This window comes from Onychostruthus taczanowskii, unplaced genomic scaffold (genome assembly GCF_017590055.1).
Source record: "Onychostruthus taczanowskii isolate IOZ18803 unplaced genomic scaffold, ASM1759005v1 scaffold5, whole genome shotgun sequence".
In the NCBI taxonomy this organism is placed as follows: domain Eukaryota; kingdom Metazoa; phylum Chordata; class Aves; order Passeriformes; family Passeridae; genus Onychostruthus; species Onychostruthus taczanowskii.
In genome coordinates this window covers 11,876,568-11,895,751 of record NW_024502568.1, presented here as the reverse complement: position 1 = coordinate 11,895,751, position 19,184 = coordinate 11,876,568, and the positions used below count along the sequence as shown (strand labels likewise).

At 41.2% G+C, this 19,184-nt stretch overlaps 1 protein-coding gene across 1 annotated transcript in view; it reads left to right on the top strand.

Annotated features, from left to right (window-relative positions):
• Nucleotides 1–19,184, top strand: part of ABLIM1 (actin binding LIM protein 1) — a 191,157-nt gene that overhangs the window by 11,087 nt on the left and 160,886 nt on the right. The gene's annotated exons all lie outside the window — the stretch shown is intronic.

The window sequence follows — 19,184 nt, the reverse complement described above, 5'->3', positions numbered from 1 at the left end:
TGTTTCTATCCTCCTGAATTACAGGATCTACTTAAAAGTAGGATCTGCTTGAATTTGAATACATAATTTTTTTTCTTCTGCTCATGCTTTCATTGCACTGCAAGTTGCTGTTTCAGAGAGAAGTATGAGGAGTTTTCCTAGGGCAATGAGGAAACCCCATCAGCTGAGGCATGTAAAGAAATTAGAAAAGATGCCAACAGATGTCCTGTGTTAACTCTCTGGGAAAGGGTTAATTACTATGTTCTTTGGGTTTCTGACTTGTCTAAAGGCACCCACACCTGCAGGCAAAACTGATCAAAAGTGCTTCCATGACTGTAACAGTAGTTTTTGTGTTTACAAAATATACTTCATGTAAATGAAATTGGGGAGACAGAAAAAATAGCAGGAAGAGAAAATAAAGTCCACAGGAATCACTGCTGCTGCCTAAACACCAGTAATGTTATTAACAGTTCCAAATTTAACAGTTTTAGACAGAATCTGTCTTCCTTCATGCTGGCTGGAAAGCTCAGTTTACTTAGTGTGTTCTCATTTTCTGATTTTCAGCAACAAATGTTGTTTGTCTGAGATTTTTCCAAATTCTAGGATAAAAAATTATGTTTTGGCACCACGATGGGAGAGCACTGCTGCATTTATAGTTCATATTACTGTGACTTCTCAGAATTTCTTTGAAGTGTGGAGTCCTTAGTAAAATATAAATTGATGTCTCTTGCCCAGATTGAATTCCAAAAACAATACTCATCATGGACTGAAATAGTTTTTGGACTCTATTAAGTTTAATTTTCTGCCCCACCCTCCTTAATTTCTGTAATGCAGAATAATCCAGTAGGAAATCTTTAATTCATCTTTTCATTCTCTCCAACATTATTTACCACCAGTATTTATGGGTTTTGTAACATTCTATTCTTAAGAGTTGGTCTTGGGACCACAAATGTTTAGTATCAAATTAATTTTCCACTAGGAACAGGAAGTTAAAATCTTTTCTAAAATGGTCATTTTCCCATTCTGAAAATGTCCAGCAGTACTCTGCTTACATTTGGGCATATTCTGCAGTATCAGAGGGTGAGGCAGACACAGCAATTTGATCTTTCCTGAGTGATACAAAAGATAATCAGCATGTCTGTGATTTCTGACCTGTTTCTTGCCTGAATGACTCTTTAAAACGGCAATGCTTATTTTATAGGCAAAGAATATATTGGCAAAAAGTCATTTTTGGTGGTGGGGCTCTTGGAAGACAAGCTGTATTCTCTTTGGTTGTGTAAATCTGGAATCATAAATGTGGAGGCCAGCAGAATAGTTCCAGATTTGTGCCAGTCAGAGAGAGGAATTGGTCAGATTTTTGGTGTGGTATGAAGCAGAGGAAGGTGTTGAGCATAGGACTGGTTGTGGGGACAGGTGCCAGGAGGCAGGACGAGGCACACAGCCTTTTGAAGGTGTTTCACCATTAGCAGTTTGTGATTGCTGTGGTTTAACCCCAGCTCATCCCCACTCAGCCACTCCCTCACTGCCTTCCGAGTGGGATGGGGAGAGAGTCGGAAGAGAGAGAGTGAGAAAACTCGTGGGTTGAGATAAAGACAGTTGAATAGGGAAAGCAAAAGCCACACACACAAGCGAAGCAAATCAAGGAATTTTTCAGTGCTTCCCCTGGGCAGGCAGGTGCTCAGCCATCCCCAGGGGAGCAGGGCTCTCTCATGCACAGTGGTGGCTTGGGAAGGCATCCCACCACCATGCCAAACATCTGCCCCTCCCTTCTTCTTCCCTGGGTTCTCTGTACTGAACATGATGGGCTCAGCTGTCCTCCCCTCCTTGTGCACCCCCAGGCTGCTCACTGCTGGGGTGAGGAGCAGAAAAGGCCTTGACTCTCTGTAGGCACTGCTCAGCAATAATGAAAACATCTCTTTGTTATCAACACTGCTTCCAGACCGAATCCAAAGCGTGGTCTCCTACTAGGTACCATGAGGAAATTAACTTCACCCCAGCCAAACCCAGCACCCTGTTACCACACAGGGTTCTGTGCCAAGGGACATACAGTTTTGTTCAGGTGTGTTTAGTATGAACCGCTGTTTTGGAGACTTCAAACCAAGAGGGGTTTGCACATTCTTTATATATATGAGCACAACCGAAAGCCTCAAGAATGTATAGTTATGACAAAATGCAGCTGATATTGAAGATAGTTTTACTTTGGCATGTTTAAAGTAATGTTAATTGTATACAGTGATTCATAAGATACATGAAGCTGAATTAGCATTCCCCTGTTGGACAGAATGACAGTGGGCATTGTGATCTTTGGGCATCATTCATCCTGGCAGTTACAGGAGTCTAGGTAAAATCTGTATTTCATATAGAATATGCTTTATCTGATCTAGGACATGATGTCCTAGAAGGAAGGTGTGAAAATTACTTTAAGCTGTTTCTGGAGTGTTATGACTGATGTCAGATGTAGGTTAGTGCAGAGAAGAGAAGTTGTATAAAATTTGGAAATTGATCCTACTCTTAATGAGTTCCATTTGTGTATATTAATCAAAATATTGCTGTCCCTTCCTTCCTCTGTCCTTTCCTCTCTCCAGGCTAAACACTGCACTGAACTGAGTAGCTCCAATGAATTCTCTTGTCATCCTGGCACACTGGAAAACTGCTAAAACCATGAGGAACTCCCCAAATTGCATAGAGACTTTTATCCAGTTGACTAAACCACAGGCAACCTCTTTTTTGTGTAGTGCATAGTTCACTTTGTAGTCATGCCTTATTATTTTTAAAGAACATGGAGTATCTGAATATAGTTCTTATTTAGGTTTAATACTTCTTTGGAATTGCTCGTGTGCCAGTAAGGCATGCAGGTCTTACCCCTAATCTAGAGCATGGTGGCTTTTTGTCTTGGAGGACATAAACACTGTCAGCTGGATGAAGAGAGCTGACATGCTGTTCAGTAGCCAGGAGCAGGGATTTATTGCAGGTTTTCATGACCTTTGCATCTTTTCATTACCTTTTACAAGGTAAATACCTTGAGCTACAAAACAGGACAGCACATTTCATTGGGTTTTCAGATGCTGAATTCGTGATCCCTCTTTGATTTCCTCGTATGTATATATATTTTTTTCCAGCAGAGATTTGGCAATCACTGTTTTTCAATTTCTTTGACGTTTGGCCATCTGGAGCTGAGCAGAGCTTCACACATTAGCTGTGTGAAGTGGAGCAATGCAGCATCTAGGGGACAGATCCAGCTCTAAAGTCAGCACAGTGGAATCAGCAAAGTTACACTAGGTTGCCCTGGGTCAATCAGGTGGCTGTTTGCTGTGCAAGTTACTGAGAAGTGCCTTGGTGTTTTCTCAGCATTGAGGGAGTTTGGTGTGAAGGTGCCTGGGATGCCTGGGTTAAATTGCTGCACATCAGTCAATTTCCATTTTTGTTTCTATCCTGGTTAAACCAGATAATAAGTATTTCTCTCTTGGTAATGCTCTGTAGGGCACTTGGGACCTGCAGATGGCCCAGAGCTGGTGCTGACAGAGGCTGTAGTTTTAGGCTACATTTAGGATGTGTGTTATTCCCTAGTTATCTCCCCAAGCACTGTGTTCCTCTGCCCCAGCTTTTCCAGAAGGGATGGCTCCAAAACCAGAGGTCAGTGAATACAGTGGTATTAGGTGGTTGATTGATTCAGTATTGGTTTGTGTGTTGACTGGTTACAGGGGGTGGCATTAGATACAGTGGACAAGTCTGCTTGTGTAACAGTACTGTTCTTCCCTTGAAAATGAGGCTACCTACACACTTCTGGTCAAAAGTGTGTATTCCACAACATAATTATTGGTGAGATTTCCTCCTTCCATGGCTGTGATGTCCAGCTTTTCTTTGGATCACATGAACAGCCCATAAGTGCTTTTTGTACCTCCTGGACCAAGGCAGTGATAGCCTTGTGTCTGCAACCTGCTGACTCCAGAGAATCTTGCATTCTTCTCCATTTTGAGTTGGGCTGAACCATTGGAGCTCGATGCTGTGCTTCAGTTCTGTCTCCTTGTATGCAGAGCATTACATTCACAGTGCTTTACCTCTGCGAAGCGGTCCCCCTGAGTGTTTTGATAGAACCAGAAATAGACCATTGGGGTTTCTTGAAGGCAGAGTCTGATTAGGAGACTGGGAATGGTGCCATTATAGGAGTGTGAGCTACATTTCTGTTGCTGAAGTGCAGGTATGCAGGAATCAAAGCCTTCTGTTGATGCTGTCTACACATCAGGGGTGTGATTGTAACTTGCCATATGTCACATGACATAACATCTTTAATTGGGATTTAGTTTGGGGAACAGTTCAAGAAAGTCACAGTGGCTCGACTGCCAGCAAAAACCTGTGTGTTTTGGTGAACAGACAGCTGAAATCCCAATCACCATGACTGAATTGCTGTTATTTCCCAGGCTCCATAGGAGTTTGGGTACAGCTGCTGCTTCTGTGGTTATGCCTTTGATATGGTTTTAGACAAGCACCTGAGATTAATTTCAGAATTCCTCTATCCTTCTTGGTTGCATTCTTGCAAATTGCTGCCCAGTGTGCTGTCCAGCCTGTCACTGAACATTTTCTCCATGTGTGGCATAGCTGTACAGAATGAAAACCAGCAGGATTATAAATGTATATAGTGTCAGGTGGTACCTCGATTTTGTTAACACATAGTTTAGCTAACACCTGGTGACTTTCTTTCCTCTTGGCCTTTTGGTTTCCTTGCTGAAGACAGCTGCTCACAAACAGCTGTGTTGGTCCATTTTACAGAGCTTTGAGGATTAATGATTTTGCTGCACAATACAGTAAAGGAACTTTGTTAAATCAATGTTCCCTGGTTTGGTGACCAGATTCTTTAATAATTAAAATGATTGCTCATAGTGGTTTTCTGCCTTTCCTGATGTCCAAAAGAGCCATTCTTGACTTGACACAGGTGCTTCTCTTATTGTGCAAATGATCTGAGGGCTGAGTTTAACTACTGCCATATGGTGGGGTCAGGAGCCGCAGAACAACTTCCCTTTTTGACTGCTCTGAGAAATGTTCAGGGACATTGCAGAAGCTGTTCTACAAAGTCACCTCCCTGCTATTTCCAAGATTTTCAGATTTGCTGTGGGAGAAATGTTAAGAAGTGCAAATTATGGGAGGTGGAGAATCCCATAGGTAGTTCACATACAAAATCAGTGAAAAAACATGGTGACACTTGTGCTACTGTTAGAGAAATCCATTGTCAAGTATCTGGTCAGCAGGCTTTTCCTGAGGCTTACATGTACCATCACAAATGGTATTGTCAGACTGGGTAATGGCAAATGCCTTGGAATCAGTAGGTTGGGGAATGAAAATAATTTGAGACAGCAGTCATGGAACACATTTGAGCGTGGCCTCTCCCTGTCACAGCCATCTGTTGTCACCTGTAAGTTGGCCTTTTCCTTTGAGTGTGAGGTGTCAAGCCTGTCCAGTGAACAGAATTGCCTGTGGAGGATGTGGCACAAATGAGGTGGCTCAAGGCCTTGTCTGGCAACATTTACTCTCGTAGTTTAAATTCATGCTGGAGCTTGCTGTGTGGAGTGGCTTGCTTCACTGGATTTTTGGGATAAGTGAGCCTGAATTTGCGTTTTACTAAGCAAGTACGTAATTTAAAATAAATCGGTCTTGATAGCAAGTCCTTGAGAGCGTGTTTAATGGCATTCAGAGCACCACAGTTAGAAAATTTTGTCTGTCTTGCCGCTGATGCCAGTCAGAGCTGACCTGGTTCTGTGATGCTCCACTGCTAAGGACAGGCCAGCTCAGCCTTTCCTCAATGCTCCAGCTTCTCTCCTGCTCTGGGGCTCAACATTCCAGGTTCCAGTGGTTACCATGATCTGTGAGGCCACGATATGATATATAAGAAGAGGCTGGGGTGTCCAAGGAAGGCAGAAAGCACAGGTGATAGCATAACCTAGTAATGCTGTGTTGTTCCTTCTCTGTCCTTTAGTGCAGCACACTCAGCATATCTCCCATGACCTAATCCAGAGCAGTGTTGTCTTATTTGTGTAAGAAGAATGCTATTTTGAACAGGCTTAAGTAGGATTGAAGTGTCATACAGATGTGGGCTGATTCTTTGCATGGGACTATAGTCACTTTTTTAGATCCAGATACATAGGTAGCCTTTTTGCTCAAATGTAGATAGGTATAAAAACCTACACTTCTGATTTAGAAATACAAATTCTTTTAAGTCCACTTAGTAGCCTAGGGAATGTCACAGTATTTCTAAGACACTTTCCTGAAAAAATACAACAGATATTTAACCACAGCATTTAATGATGTAAATCTATTTATATCAAAGTGTCATGTGGTTATAGGGAAAAATAGATTTTATTTTTTCTTTGAACAGTGTAAGTTAAAAGACAAAATAGAGTTTTCCACATTTACTGCTTTAAATGGAGACATAATTAGGAAAATCTCTGAAAGTATTTTTGCTTTTATCCACCCAGTCACAAATTGATATAACAGATGATCAGCTTGGAGGAAAAGAACCTACTAAGGATAACTTACAACCAGAGATTTGCATGGGGGCTACGTTAGGGAGCAAAATAGAGCAGGTTTAAAGCTGTGTTTGGATGACCTTCAAATCCCATTGGCAGCTTCAAATTTCAAATGTCAGCTGCAAGTAGATCATTGCACCAGAAACACTTAGGCAATAAAAGATCAAGGATGTCCTCTCTTTGCATTTGTTTCAGAGGAGAGAGAGCTGTGCTGCTTCATTAGGAGCTGCTGTCTGTGGGTAGACTGATGTCTCTGGGAGGAATTGGGAAATCTTGTACACTGGGTCAGGCTGGAAATGTCTATCTCCACTAGATAAGACAAAAATATTAAAATCCATTATGTTACTATAACTACTACAGTCTGGTGCTTGGGTTTTATGCCATGAGGTGTGAATATCCACGGCTCAGAGCCATGAAGTTTTAGAGAGGGCAGAAGAAAGCCAAAACTGCACTGGGGAAAGGCTAAGTATAGTCAGACAGCTTTATGGCTTCTTGCCTCCTGAACTGCAGAATTCACCAGGACAAAATCCAAAAGGCAGGCTGAAGGGAGAAATCTGCCCCAATTCCTGCTTCAGTTGTGCACTTTCCTCTTGTGCTTTCACTGCTTACATGAAAGAAATGGGGATAAAGGGGAAGTATAATCAAGGCACCGTTACTTCAGAAGCAAAACCTTAGGTCAGAGGTTTCTGCTGGCCAGAATGATCCTGAGTGAAAACAAACTGAGCCTTAGCTGCCTCCAAGAGGCATTTGTCAGAACTGAAGGGTTGCTCAGAGAAGAAGGGGCTGCTCTGAAGTGCCGTAAAAACTTCAGAAGCTTTTAATTGTTATCACTGATGTCATTCAAGCTTGATTCCCACTGGACTTTCCTCTGTGTTAATTAGGAAATTAACACAGAGGAAAGTCCTGAGGATGATAACTTGGCAAATGCAGCTGCAGCGTTGCTGTTGCACCAGTTATTTAATCATCCAGGCTGGATTGGATAGATGTGTTCCTTTACTCCTCTCATTATAAACAGCTGTAGAGAAATGGAAAGGTTGTGAGGACTGAAAAGTCCTTTCCAGCTGTTTTACAGGGTGAGGGCAGCTGAATCCTCAGACTCATGTGCAGGTCTCACGTGCTCATGTTTTCAAAGGCATTGTGGTGCTTGTTCCCAAAGAAGAAGCATGAAACACATCAAACTCTGCAAAAGAAGGTCATCTTTGTCTCATCAGTACAGCTATAGGAAAAGGCCTTATGAATTAAATTAATACATCTTTAATAACCTTTTAAAATAACTTGCACAGGTGAAGCAGACAGATTCTGTTAGGAATAAATTGAAGATACCCGGAGTGGCTTTCTTAAGCAAATGTAGGGGGATTATTTCTGGGCTGGTTTTGGGACTAGTTTGCGCACTCTGGTGATGCTGATTTCACTGTAGGTTATTAGTCTTTCCTTAGTGCCTCTTGCTGACCTGCTGCTTGAAGCCATGCAGAATCTGAAATACAGCTCATAGGATTCCCTAGCAAAGCCTCAGCTATAAGAACCTGGCCTTTGGAGTGACCTCTGTCAGTTCACCCTGCAGTGATCTGACTGTCAGAACTCTACCCCAGCCAAAACCAGCACACTGCCTCTTTATCTGCTCCTGTTAATCACAGGGAATATTTATGGACTTTGCTGTCTGAAGTGCAGGCTGCAGCAGCTGAATGTTATTTCAGCTACACTTTGAAAGCCAGTGAGGTGACATGTATTTACATTGCTGAACTGGGTCACTCCTTTTCTTTGTGTAATTTGCTTCTGAACATGCTTGGGAGGAAAAAAGACACTTTTCTAACACCATTATTTGGTTGTTTAGGCAGATAAAAGCCTCAAGCTGTTACGTGTAATGTGCCTCACAGATCCACATGGTGACGTTTAAAGGCAAAAATAACTTTTAGAAATGTCAATAGAGGTGAGGCATTATTTTTTGAGCTTGTAAATTAAACTAACTGCACTAAAGACATGTTCTTTGTATGTGGTGACAGGAAACAGTGATAAGTATGCTGACATATTTGTAGGGATAAGGATACCCTACAATCTTGTAATTATGTTCTTCCTTTTTTGTTAATTAACTGAATTCCATGGAATTCTTGTGGAGAGGGGAGAGCTGTGTTTTATTAGTAGGGCAAAATTTGGTTTGTGTCCAGTGATTTTTCATGACAGGCTTGTGGCTAAAATAGCTGTCTTCATTGTCAGGGAGCACACCTGAGGCTGGAATGACCTTCCTGGTCTGGTCTGGGAAAAACTCTTCCAAGCCCTGTGCTTGGAATATTCCCCAAGGTGTACTTAATCATGCTACAGATGACCAACATTAGAAGTAAAAAATAAAAATAAAAAGTGACCTGGCCTCCTGCCTTGCAGGGTGCTGTGGTATCTGCTAGAAGGGCCCTGGTGTCTGTTGTTGCAAATCCAGCAATATTTGTAGGTCATTAAGTTCAGACTTAGAAAAAGATATTGGAGAAAACTGGTGCTGCATTTCCTGAGCCTCTCGTAATCCAGAGCTATCTTCATTTGCAGCTGTATTGCTTTAGATATGTCTTTCCTTCTAAATAGTGATTTCACTTTATTAATATGAACATGATCAAGATCAAGAGATTAAAAAAGGAAACAAACCAAAACCGGGTTTACAAACCAGTGTCCCTTCTTTGACACTAATCTGATCCATGAAGGCAGTGATTTTCTCAGCACTCAGTACTGCCCTTTTTGGCTTGTTTGGTTGCATCCAGTTCAGGCCCCATGCAGTGAAGTTGTACTTTATGCCTGAAGGAACCCTGACTCACAGGGTCGAGGGGACTTGGAGGGTGATACGTGAGAGAGAGCACTTTCCCAGCAGGTGAAGGCACTGACAGCTCACACAGTGTGAAAATGCTGCCCAGATACTTCCTCTGCAGCCAGACCACCTCAAGAGCCTGTCTGGCTGTGCTCCGTGGCAGTGCTTTGTCCAAGCAGAGTGTGGGACCACTGGCCATGGCCAAAAATGTGCTGCCAACCCTGCCTTGATTCCTAAAATTGGGTTTTTTTCCCACTTGCTGTAGAGTGATTGTGAGAATTAAACATAAAATGCTTTGCCCTTTGCTCCTTGTTTCAGTCTTTTACTGTAGACTGCTGTATGGTATGTTCTTATTCCCTGCATTAAAATCTGAAAATGTCAGTTGCTGAAGGGAGAAATAGTTTTAGTCATGAAACTAATAATTGCAGGCTTTGTTAAAGTTCTGGATCTTGATTACCAGAAATACGCTTAACATGAAAAGTTTGCCTTTTGAATTTAAGAACTCATTACAGAAAATTGGGGAAGAATAATACCTTTTTGGTAATGTGGCAGGATTTCATTTTTGAGGAAGAAAAAAAGGTGATAAAAAGTTTCATTTACCCTAAAAGATGTATTACAGGGCTGATAAATTGTCTATGCATAGCTTTTAATGTTAATTGGAGAGAAAGCTTTGATGATTTAGTGTGGAGGAGATATTATCTTTTGTGCAACTACTGATAGATAAAGTGAATCTTTCTCTAAAAAAAAAGCCTTTGTATTACTAGATTTGCACTGGGAAACCCAGCAAGGCTGGGTGAATGATGGCCATTGTACCAAGCACCATTTACACACTGAAAGATCAGTGCCTACAGCCTTGCTAACCTAAATAGACAGCAGAAAGAGAGAAACAATTTGTAGCCTTTATTTCTTTACTTATTTATTAATAAAGCAAGCTATACAAAGCCTTTTTGCTAATTTGGGCTCCAAGAGGTTGTTGTAAAGGATGTGTACTGGCAGGCGAATTGCCAAGAGTTCATCAGAGGAGCAGAAACACAGTCCATCAAATGGATTAACCATGACATATATTATAGGTACATGTAAGATGTTGGAAAGTGAGTGACAGACTCTGAATCAAGTTAATAAAATTCACTTTGCATGGCAGAGTAGTTGGCTCTTTGTTGCAGCTAAATGGAGCTGTGCATATTTCAGGGATTGCTTTAAATCAGAGGTATGTGCAGCATTTTAAATAAATTTCTTCGGTTTATTCAGATCACAAGGTTGAAATAAAATCGTTGCCTGATGGTAGATCGAATGTTCCTGCTGATCTTCAGTGAAACAGCCAGAATCACTTAGACCATCAGTATCTATAGATCTATTGATCTGTCTGTATTTTCCTCAAAAACTGAAAGTACAAACTGATGGGTGGAGGCCATTTGCCATCCTCAGATGGTGGCCACAATTTTAGGTAAATTCTGAGTGTAAGTACTGAGTCTGTCAGATCTTAAATATGACTTGGCCACCAGCAGAACAGGTCTAGGCAGGTACACCTGAGCAGAGGGTACCACAAACCAGCTCCTCTCCTCCTGGGCCACAACTGCTGATGGGCCTGGGGCTAAAGGCACGCTGGCATTCCTAGAACCATGGAATGTGAGGCTGGGAATTGCCTCTAAGATGATCAGCCCAGCACTGCCAAGCTCCTCACTAAGCTGTGTCCTCAAGCGCTACTTCCACAAAGATTTTGAATCCCTCCAGGGATGGTGACTCCACCACTGCTCTGGGCAGCCTGTTCAAGTGTTTGACAACGCTTCCAGTGAGGAGATTGTGCCTAATATCCAATCCAAACCTCTTGAGGCCATTCCCTCTCCATCCCGTGGTCCTGTGAGTTGTTTCTGGGTGGAGGAGCCCGACCCCGCTCTGGCTGCACCGTCCTGTTGGGGACTTGTAGAGACCATTGTGTCCCTCCTGAGCCTCGCTGTCTCCATGCTCAGCACCTCCAGCTCCTTCCCTGCTGCTCCTCAGCCTCCAGCCCCGTTCCCGTCTCTCCTGCCCTCGTGTCCTTCTCACAGGGCGAGTCCGGCCGGCTGGGGCGGTGCCGAAGACATACAGTTGTGTCATATAGTTGTATCAAGCCAGGAAAAATTGTTCCCTTAGCTCCACATAGTGCTACTATCAGCTGCCTGTGAGCCACAGTAGATCCCTTCCCTAATCTTAGCCTAGGTGGAGTAAGGATGGGCTCAGGAACAGAGAAGCAGCAGACTCAGAGAGCATCCAACAATTGCTGGTGGAAAGCAGAATCCTGACCAGCTCCTCAGCCAAGTTTTAAGGGCTGCTGGGCTCCCGGTGTCCCTCCCGGGCTGGGATGCTCCACCAGGACCTGCCTGGGAAGGGAACAGGGAGGTTCAGCACTCCCCAGCCCGGAGCCTCCCGCTCCGCTCCAGCCTCACCGCTCGTGTTCTCTGCACCCAAAATTGCTGCCAGAAGGCTCACGGGTTTTTGTTGCCGTTCATCTCGCACATCCCTCTTTGGCAGAATCTCTTGTTCTTCCCTTCGATTCCCTGTTCACCTGTAATTTTCCCATCGTCTCCAAATACACTCATAGTTTCCTTTGTGGCATCATAGAAAATGTTGTTTATAAACTACATGTACTGAATTTTACTCACCCAAAATTAATTATTCAAAAGGATGCAGGGCTACAGTCTATTTTTTATAAAATTTTTTCAAATAGTTTCTACATTTGAATCTGAAGCCCAGGTTTTTTAGAATTGTTTGGATCTCTGTTTTCTGTTAAGAGTAACCACAGTTGTTTTTTCTCACATATTCTTATGATATGCCTCTTACCAAAGAGATCATTAATGTGTTTTTTTCTTAAGTAGTTTGTGACTTTTTATGCTTTATTGTTCTAAAATCATCAGGTTCTACTGGTTTGAGGGCATGCAGTGAATGTAACGTGCCCTTGTTTAGTGGGAATTTCCCATTTTGTAGCTGTATCCTGCTCAAGTATTTTCCTGTGTTGCCTGTGTGCTCAGCACTGGATATCAGTGACAATTGGGGTGAAGGAATCATGTGGGTACAAGACTGCACACACACTGCAGACCTCTCAGAGTGCTGTACCAAACTTTCTGAGCCCTCTTTGCTGGCTCTCTCTGGTTACTCTGAACAGTCATTTGGGGCAAGTGTTTCCCTGGGTGAATGTGGAGCCTGCCCACATTGCAGCTTTTGCATTGAATCTCAGCCTCCTCTGTGCCAATCTGCAAGCCTTTTGGAACTCTGGACATCTCTGAGTAGTAGTTGACCAGATTTGAAGTTGTGTCACTAAATAGTTGCAGTCCTGTGGTTGTATTTCCACCCAGTTTAATCACCCTGCTTTCATGGTGTTCTTGTGTGTAATCAGTGCACCCCTTGGTAAGAATTAATGTGTTTTCTGGCTTGTTTGTAGATATTGATTTGGCAGTAGCCATCCCCAAACTCCTGCTAGTTTTGCATTCCTAGCTATAAAATGGGTTTGAATGATAGAAAGCTGAAGTGACTTATGGCCACTGTCAGACATTCTTGTGTCCAGAGGAGCTTGATGTCTGTGATTCAGTTTCTGAAGTCTTTTGGAGCTGTATCTTCAGGTGGCCTAGCCCTGGAGCAGGTGAGCTTTGGTCTTTTTTACTCCAGACATGACAGGATTTTAATTGCACTGTGTGAGCTCCTTTGAGCACCTCTGTTCTTCCAGCTGATGACTCTGGAATTACAGGCTTCACCTGTAAAAGAAACAGGCAAGTCAGTTCTTCTGGAAATAGGCTGATTTTATTTCCCAGTGTACTAGATATAAGCAAGAACTTTAGGCTCTACAGATTTCTGCACAGTTTTTCAGAAATTCAGTTTAGTCCTGGAGTGGGGAATCCACATCCCAGCTATTTTTTCAATGTTGTCCTTTTCTTTGACTCTCCCAACTCATTTAATCCCTTCTCCTTTCCCTTGGTGAAGGGGGTCAGTGTTCCAGGGTAGGAGTAATTTTCTACAGCATCTATGTTTCACCCAGTTAACACCAAGGTGTCAGGGGTGAGCCTGGCTGGGCTGGGCTGGTGCCCTCACCCTTCCCCTCTGTTATGAAAGTGCTCATGATTCCAGGGGAGAGAGTAAGGAAGCTGCAATGGAAAAGAAACACTCACACTTTGCTGGACTTCCTTGTTCTTTGCCCATTGACTTAGGCTTTCCTTTGCTGAAATGGTTCTGAGATACCAGATAGTGTCATACAGAAGCAATAGGATGGGGAAGGTCTCAAAGTACTTGTGCCTCTGTTGCTATAGTGGTATTTTTTTTCCGTGTTATATTTCCTTTTTCCTGTTACTATTCTTTGGAGTAATAAAAGCAGAAGGGAAAAAATTCAGAGTTTCAATAAATAATTTATAACAGTTACTGGGTTTTTTTGGATCCAAGTGCATCCTGTTTCTATGCTTGTGGTGGAGAACAGTGCGAGAGGGCTGGTTAAAATCACTTCTATTGCTTTTCCTCTTGTCAGTGTGAGTCGGTGGCCTGCTGAGATCCTTCTTCCTGTGCCCTTAATTCTGTGTTAGCAGGAGAGAAGCAAGCAGTATTTTTTTGGATCTCTTGGTTTGGTTAAACACTCTGGCATGGATGGTATCCCTTTGCTCTGTCGTGCAGCCATTTAACAGTAAATTGTTCTCTCATTCCTCGCAGCAGTGCAGTCTGGAAACCTCCGACTGATTTGTTCTATTTTCCTACCAGTGCACAATTTCAGTGGCAGTAAGGGAGCAGGTCCCCTTTTGTTTTGGGTAGAGAAATTTAAACTGCAAGACAGTTTCACAGCAATATGTTACATAATACTGCGCAAAGGGAAAAGTAACTAATGTGGAGGTGGAAAAGATACCCTTACTACTCAGTGCAAAGCTGGGTTGCCTTTCTGACAAAGATAGTTACCTCCTACCTCTTCATTTCCGTGAGAGCCTCTCTCAGAATCCCAACCATAAGAAAAAAATAATTGTAAAATTGTCTCTTATCTTTAGCACAATCTGGAAATACAAGCAAAAGATTGAATCTACATAATCCTGTCATCTCAGCTGCTTGATGTTTGGAAAGAGTGAGGAAATAAACAAGTGAGAAAGCACCCAGTGCTCCCTCCTGAAGGCTGTAGAATTCTGCATTTTTCATCAGACCAGCCACATTCTCATCTCTTGCTGCACTGGAGAAAATTTGACATAGCCTTGTGAAACTAATGAATTTTTCCAGTATGGCTAAAATAGCAGTGTTAGGGTTTATGGAACTTAGGAAAACATCAGTCTGTCTATCTGCAGTTACCATTCCCAGTCTGTTTATTGCAGTTACTGTTATTGTTGCAGTGTAAAAGAGATGAAACTCTCATGAAGGTGTTCCCTGCCCAAGAAATTGCAGGACTGCTTAATTTTCTCTGTTATAAACTTCCTTAAGAGGCCTGTCATAAAGATTTGGTTTGAAGTAATCTCAGGTTATATGAGGGTATAACAACAAGAGCAGAGTCTGGCTAAACCTCCTAACTGATGCTGATCTGACTTAGACAATGTATAATCATAGATTAAAAATACCCTGAGCTTGGTTACATCCTAAAAATACTCTTCAGAGTTCTTAGCAGCTGTTACTAGAAATAGTTTACTATTGCCTAGGCAGTACAGTAGAAGCTGAAAATATGAAAACTAGGATTCTTTTTTTCTCTTAAATATTCATCATGAATACTCTGTGTTCAGATTGATATCTTTCATGTCCTTGCTTTTTAGGCTGCTTAGAAGGACCAAAGTGCCAGATGAAAGGAAATAGGGAATGTGGCATATAAAAAATATTGTTCATTTCTATTGGTCAGTGGTATATGTTTTTTCTGGAATATTTTGCAGTTCCATTTCCTTTGACTCAAGCCAGAGAGTTCAGAAAAGAGACCCTAACATGATCTGTGCTGGAAAGCCATGATGAAAGATTAAGTTCCCTGGGATTGTCTGAGGCACCATTCTTCATCCTCTTTCTGTGTCATATCAGTTGCTAAAATTATACATGGTGTAGATGAGATAGATAAGAAATACCTATTTTTTTTCTTAGAAATATCAGGGCAGTCAGTTAAATACAAATCATGGGAAACCTGTAGAAGGGAAAATAAAAGTGCTTGTTTAGACTTTTAAAATCCTTGCAACAGACTTTTGCTGAAATTAATGAAATGAATGAAGAAATTGAGTCTGTGACACTAATCCATCCAAATTCTTAGTTTTAGTGAAATTAGAAAACTATACTTACATTTATAAAACAACATTTTTCTTCTCTTATTGTTCCCCCAAGACCAAATTGGTATATATATATTGGTTTGGAAATATCACTTACACAATTTTTGCCTTATAACAGATCTTTTAAGATATCTTGCACTTTTCACAGGTGTGCATTCTGAACACAAATCCAGTTCACTGGTAGGCATCCTGTAATCCTCTAATTTTCCAACCCTCTAAATTCTCTAAAATAAATTATATTTTGTGGAAGTCTTGACAAAAAATATAAAAAACAAAAAAAAACAATAACAAGCCTGTAGTATACTGTAAAAGCAGATGATGGAAAGCATGTTAATAATCTCTAGAACACTTTGCTCAGTCAGTGGTTTTGGGGTACTCCAAAGGAATAGCAGCATTCACCTTCCAAGTACATTCACCCCTAGCCTGTGGAAAAGTTGTGTTTGCAGGGCACAGACATGTCCTGGACACGTGCACATGTGGGTGGACATGAACCTGGCATCCCTGGCATGGGGCCCTGAGGGGCTGAACGTGCTGTGACTGCAGGGCACAGGCAGCTGCCACTGCCCAGGGCGCAGGGGCTGGCAGAGGGATGCTCCAGAAACTGCCCACAAATGGGATGCATAGGGCACTTGCTGGAGGGTTGAAGTGTCTTGGCAGTTGGTGAATTCTTCAGTCCCCTCCTGTCTCTCATTTCTGTTTTGGTGCTGTGGAGAAAGTGTGCTCTGGGCTGCGTGAGACCTTTGACTTGTATTGCCTCTGTTCTTTGAGTGGCATCTAGAAGTTTTCCATGTAGGGTTCTGAGCTTCCAAATGTCCTGAAGATGAACTGTGAGCAGAGAAGAGGAAAATGCAAAGTGTATTGCATTTACCTGTATATGTTTTTCTAGAGGTTTAATCTTCATGGGATTCTCTTGTGTGAAACAATTTTGGAAACATGCTTTAGCTACTGATCTGTACATGTGCTGTCTGTGCCAAATAATTGATGTTGCCAATGCAAGAAGTGAAATGAACAGGCAACAATGTCAACAATATTGGCTTACCTTTGATTTTCAAAGTAATTTTAATTACTGCAATTTAATTAATAGTATTATTCTTTTATTAAGATCATTTATTACTATCTAAGGGCCTCAGTTTACAGGCATGTAAAGTGAGCATACATTTTCCATAACCCATTATTGACCTTTGTCTGATAGAAGGGAGAAGAGTGTTCTTTTCTTGACTATTTCTGGTGCAGAACTATTTATATATCCTTTTCAGTCCTCTTCCCTAAACACTGTCCAGTGTTCTGGTTGATTTTTTTTTGGTTTATTTACATATACATGAACTGTAAGTACACTTAGCTTGCCATACTGTTCTAGCCCAGGGAGAGCTGCCTGTAGTAGCAGTAGCATCTTTGTCAAAAGATGACTTCATTGCTAACAAAATATTTGTGAGATTTGGAACACTTTTTAAATACTTAGTGAAGTTTGCAATGCTCTCTGGGATTCATTGGGATGGAAGAGTATAAACATTACATCTGACATTTGCATCTGTTTCTTCTCATGGCAGCCTGTTTCTCACTTTGCAGCAGAGTAGCAACTCCATGAGACATGGGACCATGGTAGGGACACCTCGTTACCAGTAGCTGCAGTTCTTCTCTAAACCATGCAGTACCTTAGGTAATCAATAATATCTTATGTGTTCCTATTTTTAAAAAGAAAGAGATTCTTTTATCTTAAACCATTGTGTTATATTTAATATTCAAATGAGTGTAAGAAGCTTACCTTTCTTATTTTTGCAGCTGCATGCAAATGAATAGCATTTCCTTTACTAGTTATAAAAGGGATTTGGCAAAAGGCAGACTGTACAGAAGCTGCATGGTTAGGTGGTGGGTGAGACTGACATTAGGAAGATATTTTATCTTTTGAAAGTTTTTTTTCTTGTTTTAAACCTTGCATTGCTTATGCCCTCTTTATTTTATGCTTCTGAGTAATCATCAAAGTCATACATGAAAGAGGCCTAGACTTCTCTGGATTCTTTACAGCATGGGCTCCATATTCTGTACAACTAAGAAACCCATTTTCTTATTTAAAAGAGAATAATCTTCATGCAGTATATTTTTAAGAAGATTTACTTCAGCAAATCTTTTTCCATTTTAAAATTTCAAAAGCCTGAGAGTTACAAAGATGATGTGTTTAATAATTGTCTTTTTGTTTTGAAAGCTATAAAGTGTTGCTGCCATTTAAAAATCAAACAGAAAGAGTAGACCTCTACATTTTCCTATACAATTAAGTTTTAAAATTTGACAGAAGAAGCCAAAGTAAAGCTTTATAATTTGTATAGGAAAACTAGGAAAATTGGTGGGGTCAGTTAAGGAATAGAAAACCAGAAGGATTTAGGAGTATTCCCCTGCCCTCAGCTGTCTGATTAAATTGGGCAGGTATTCCTAATGAGGCTTTGTGTGTGTAGTGCCTGATGTTATTTTATCTTGTCTGGAACATTCACCTGATGACTGAAGATCTACAAGTTTAATGCCAGATTTACAAGACTTTACTTTCTGCTGTTACAATTCCCTTGCTGTTGCCCCACAGAGTTTCCAGGATGCCTGTAACAGGGAGGAGGATTAGATGGATGTTAGCCTCACTTTTCTTCCATTCAGAGCCACTGACTTGCCACTGTTGATGACTCTGACCACTCTCATTTTTAAAATGGTGTTTTTTAATAAGAAGAAATGCAACTTTCTTTAATCCATTGCTACTGAAGTATGTAGCTGCCATCCAGCAGTGTGGCTCTGATAGGTGTATAATAATACAGCATGGGGCTGGGACAATATGGATAAGGCTGTGTCTATTTTCTCCAAAGATTTAGGGTATTTTTTGGGATTTAGATTTTACTACTGAAAGCTGGTTTAAACAAATTTTGGTAGTCTGGTAATTGGATTCTTCAGTGACAGTGCTGTATGAAGTTGTAAGGGAGTAGAGTGGCATGTTACAAATGAAAAAGAGGGAGTACTAAGGTGTTTAAGTAAATACTATCAAATTGTTTTTCTGTCCATGTGTGAGGATTTTATCTTGAGTGTTGATTTAACAGGAACAGAATGGTGAGGGTGGGTCTTTTCTGTTCCTTAAAAAAAAAAAAAATTTGAAAAATATTTGGCTAATTTCTTTAGGGTACCTAGTAAATTCAAGTGCTATAGTTTTTTTGGGTGCAAATTTTAGATAGAATTTGATTTTTAAGAGGTTACACACAGACCATCTTTAATCAGATAAAGAGATTCAGTTATTTGATTGGTAATTCTGTTTCCCATTTCTGTTGCCGTCCCTGTCTTGTTCCTTTACCACACTGCACTGTCTGTTTTAAGCAGTATCAGGAACAGCCTCAGGAATGTGAGTATGGTGTTTTATTTGGTGAGCTTTCTAGGCACACTTCTCATCTAGTCCTGTACAAAGATTCATTTACAGAAAAAGTAGTTTAAACCAAATACTTCTGAAAAGTATGGACTATGTATCTGGATCTCTCAGCCTTTTTTATCTGAATATATAATTCCTATTCAACTGAAACTGTCTCTCAGAAATATCCTAAGATGAATCTGTATCTGTGAGCAGTGTTCCTTATCAGCTTTACCTGAACACTTGCTGACTGCTGATAAGGTGAGAGGAGGAGCACTGTCACATCTATTTTCCTTAATGCAGATGAA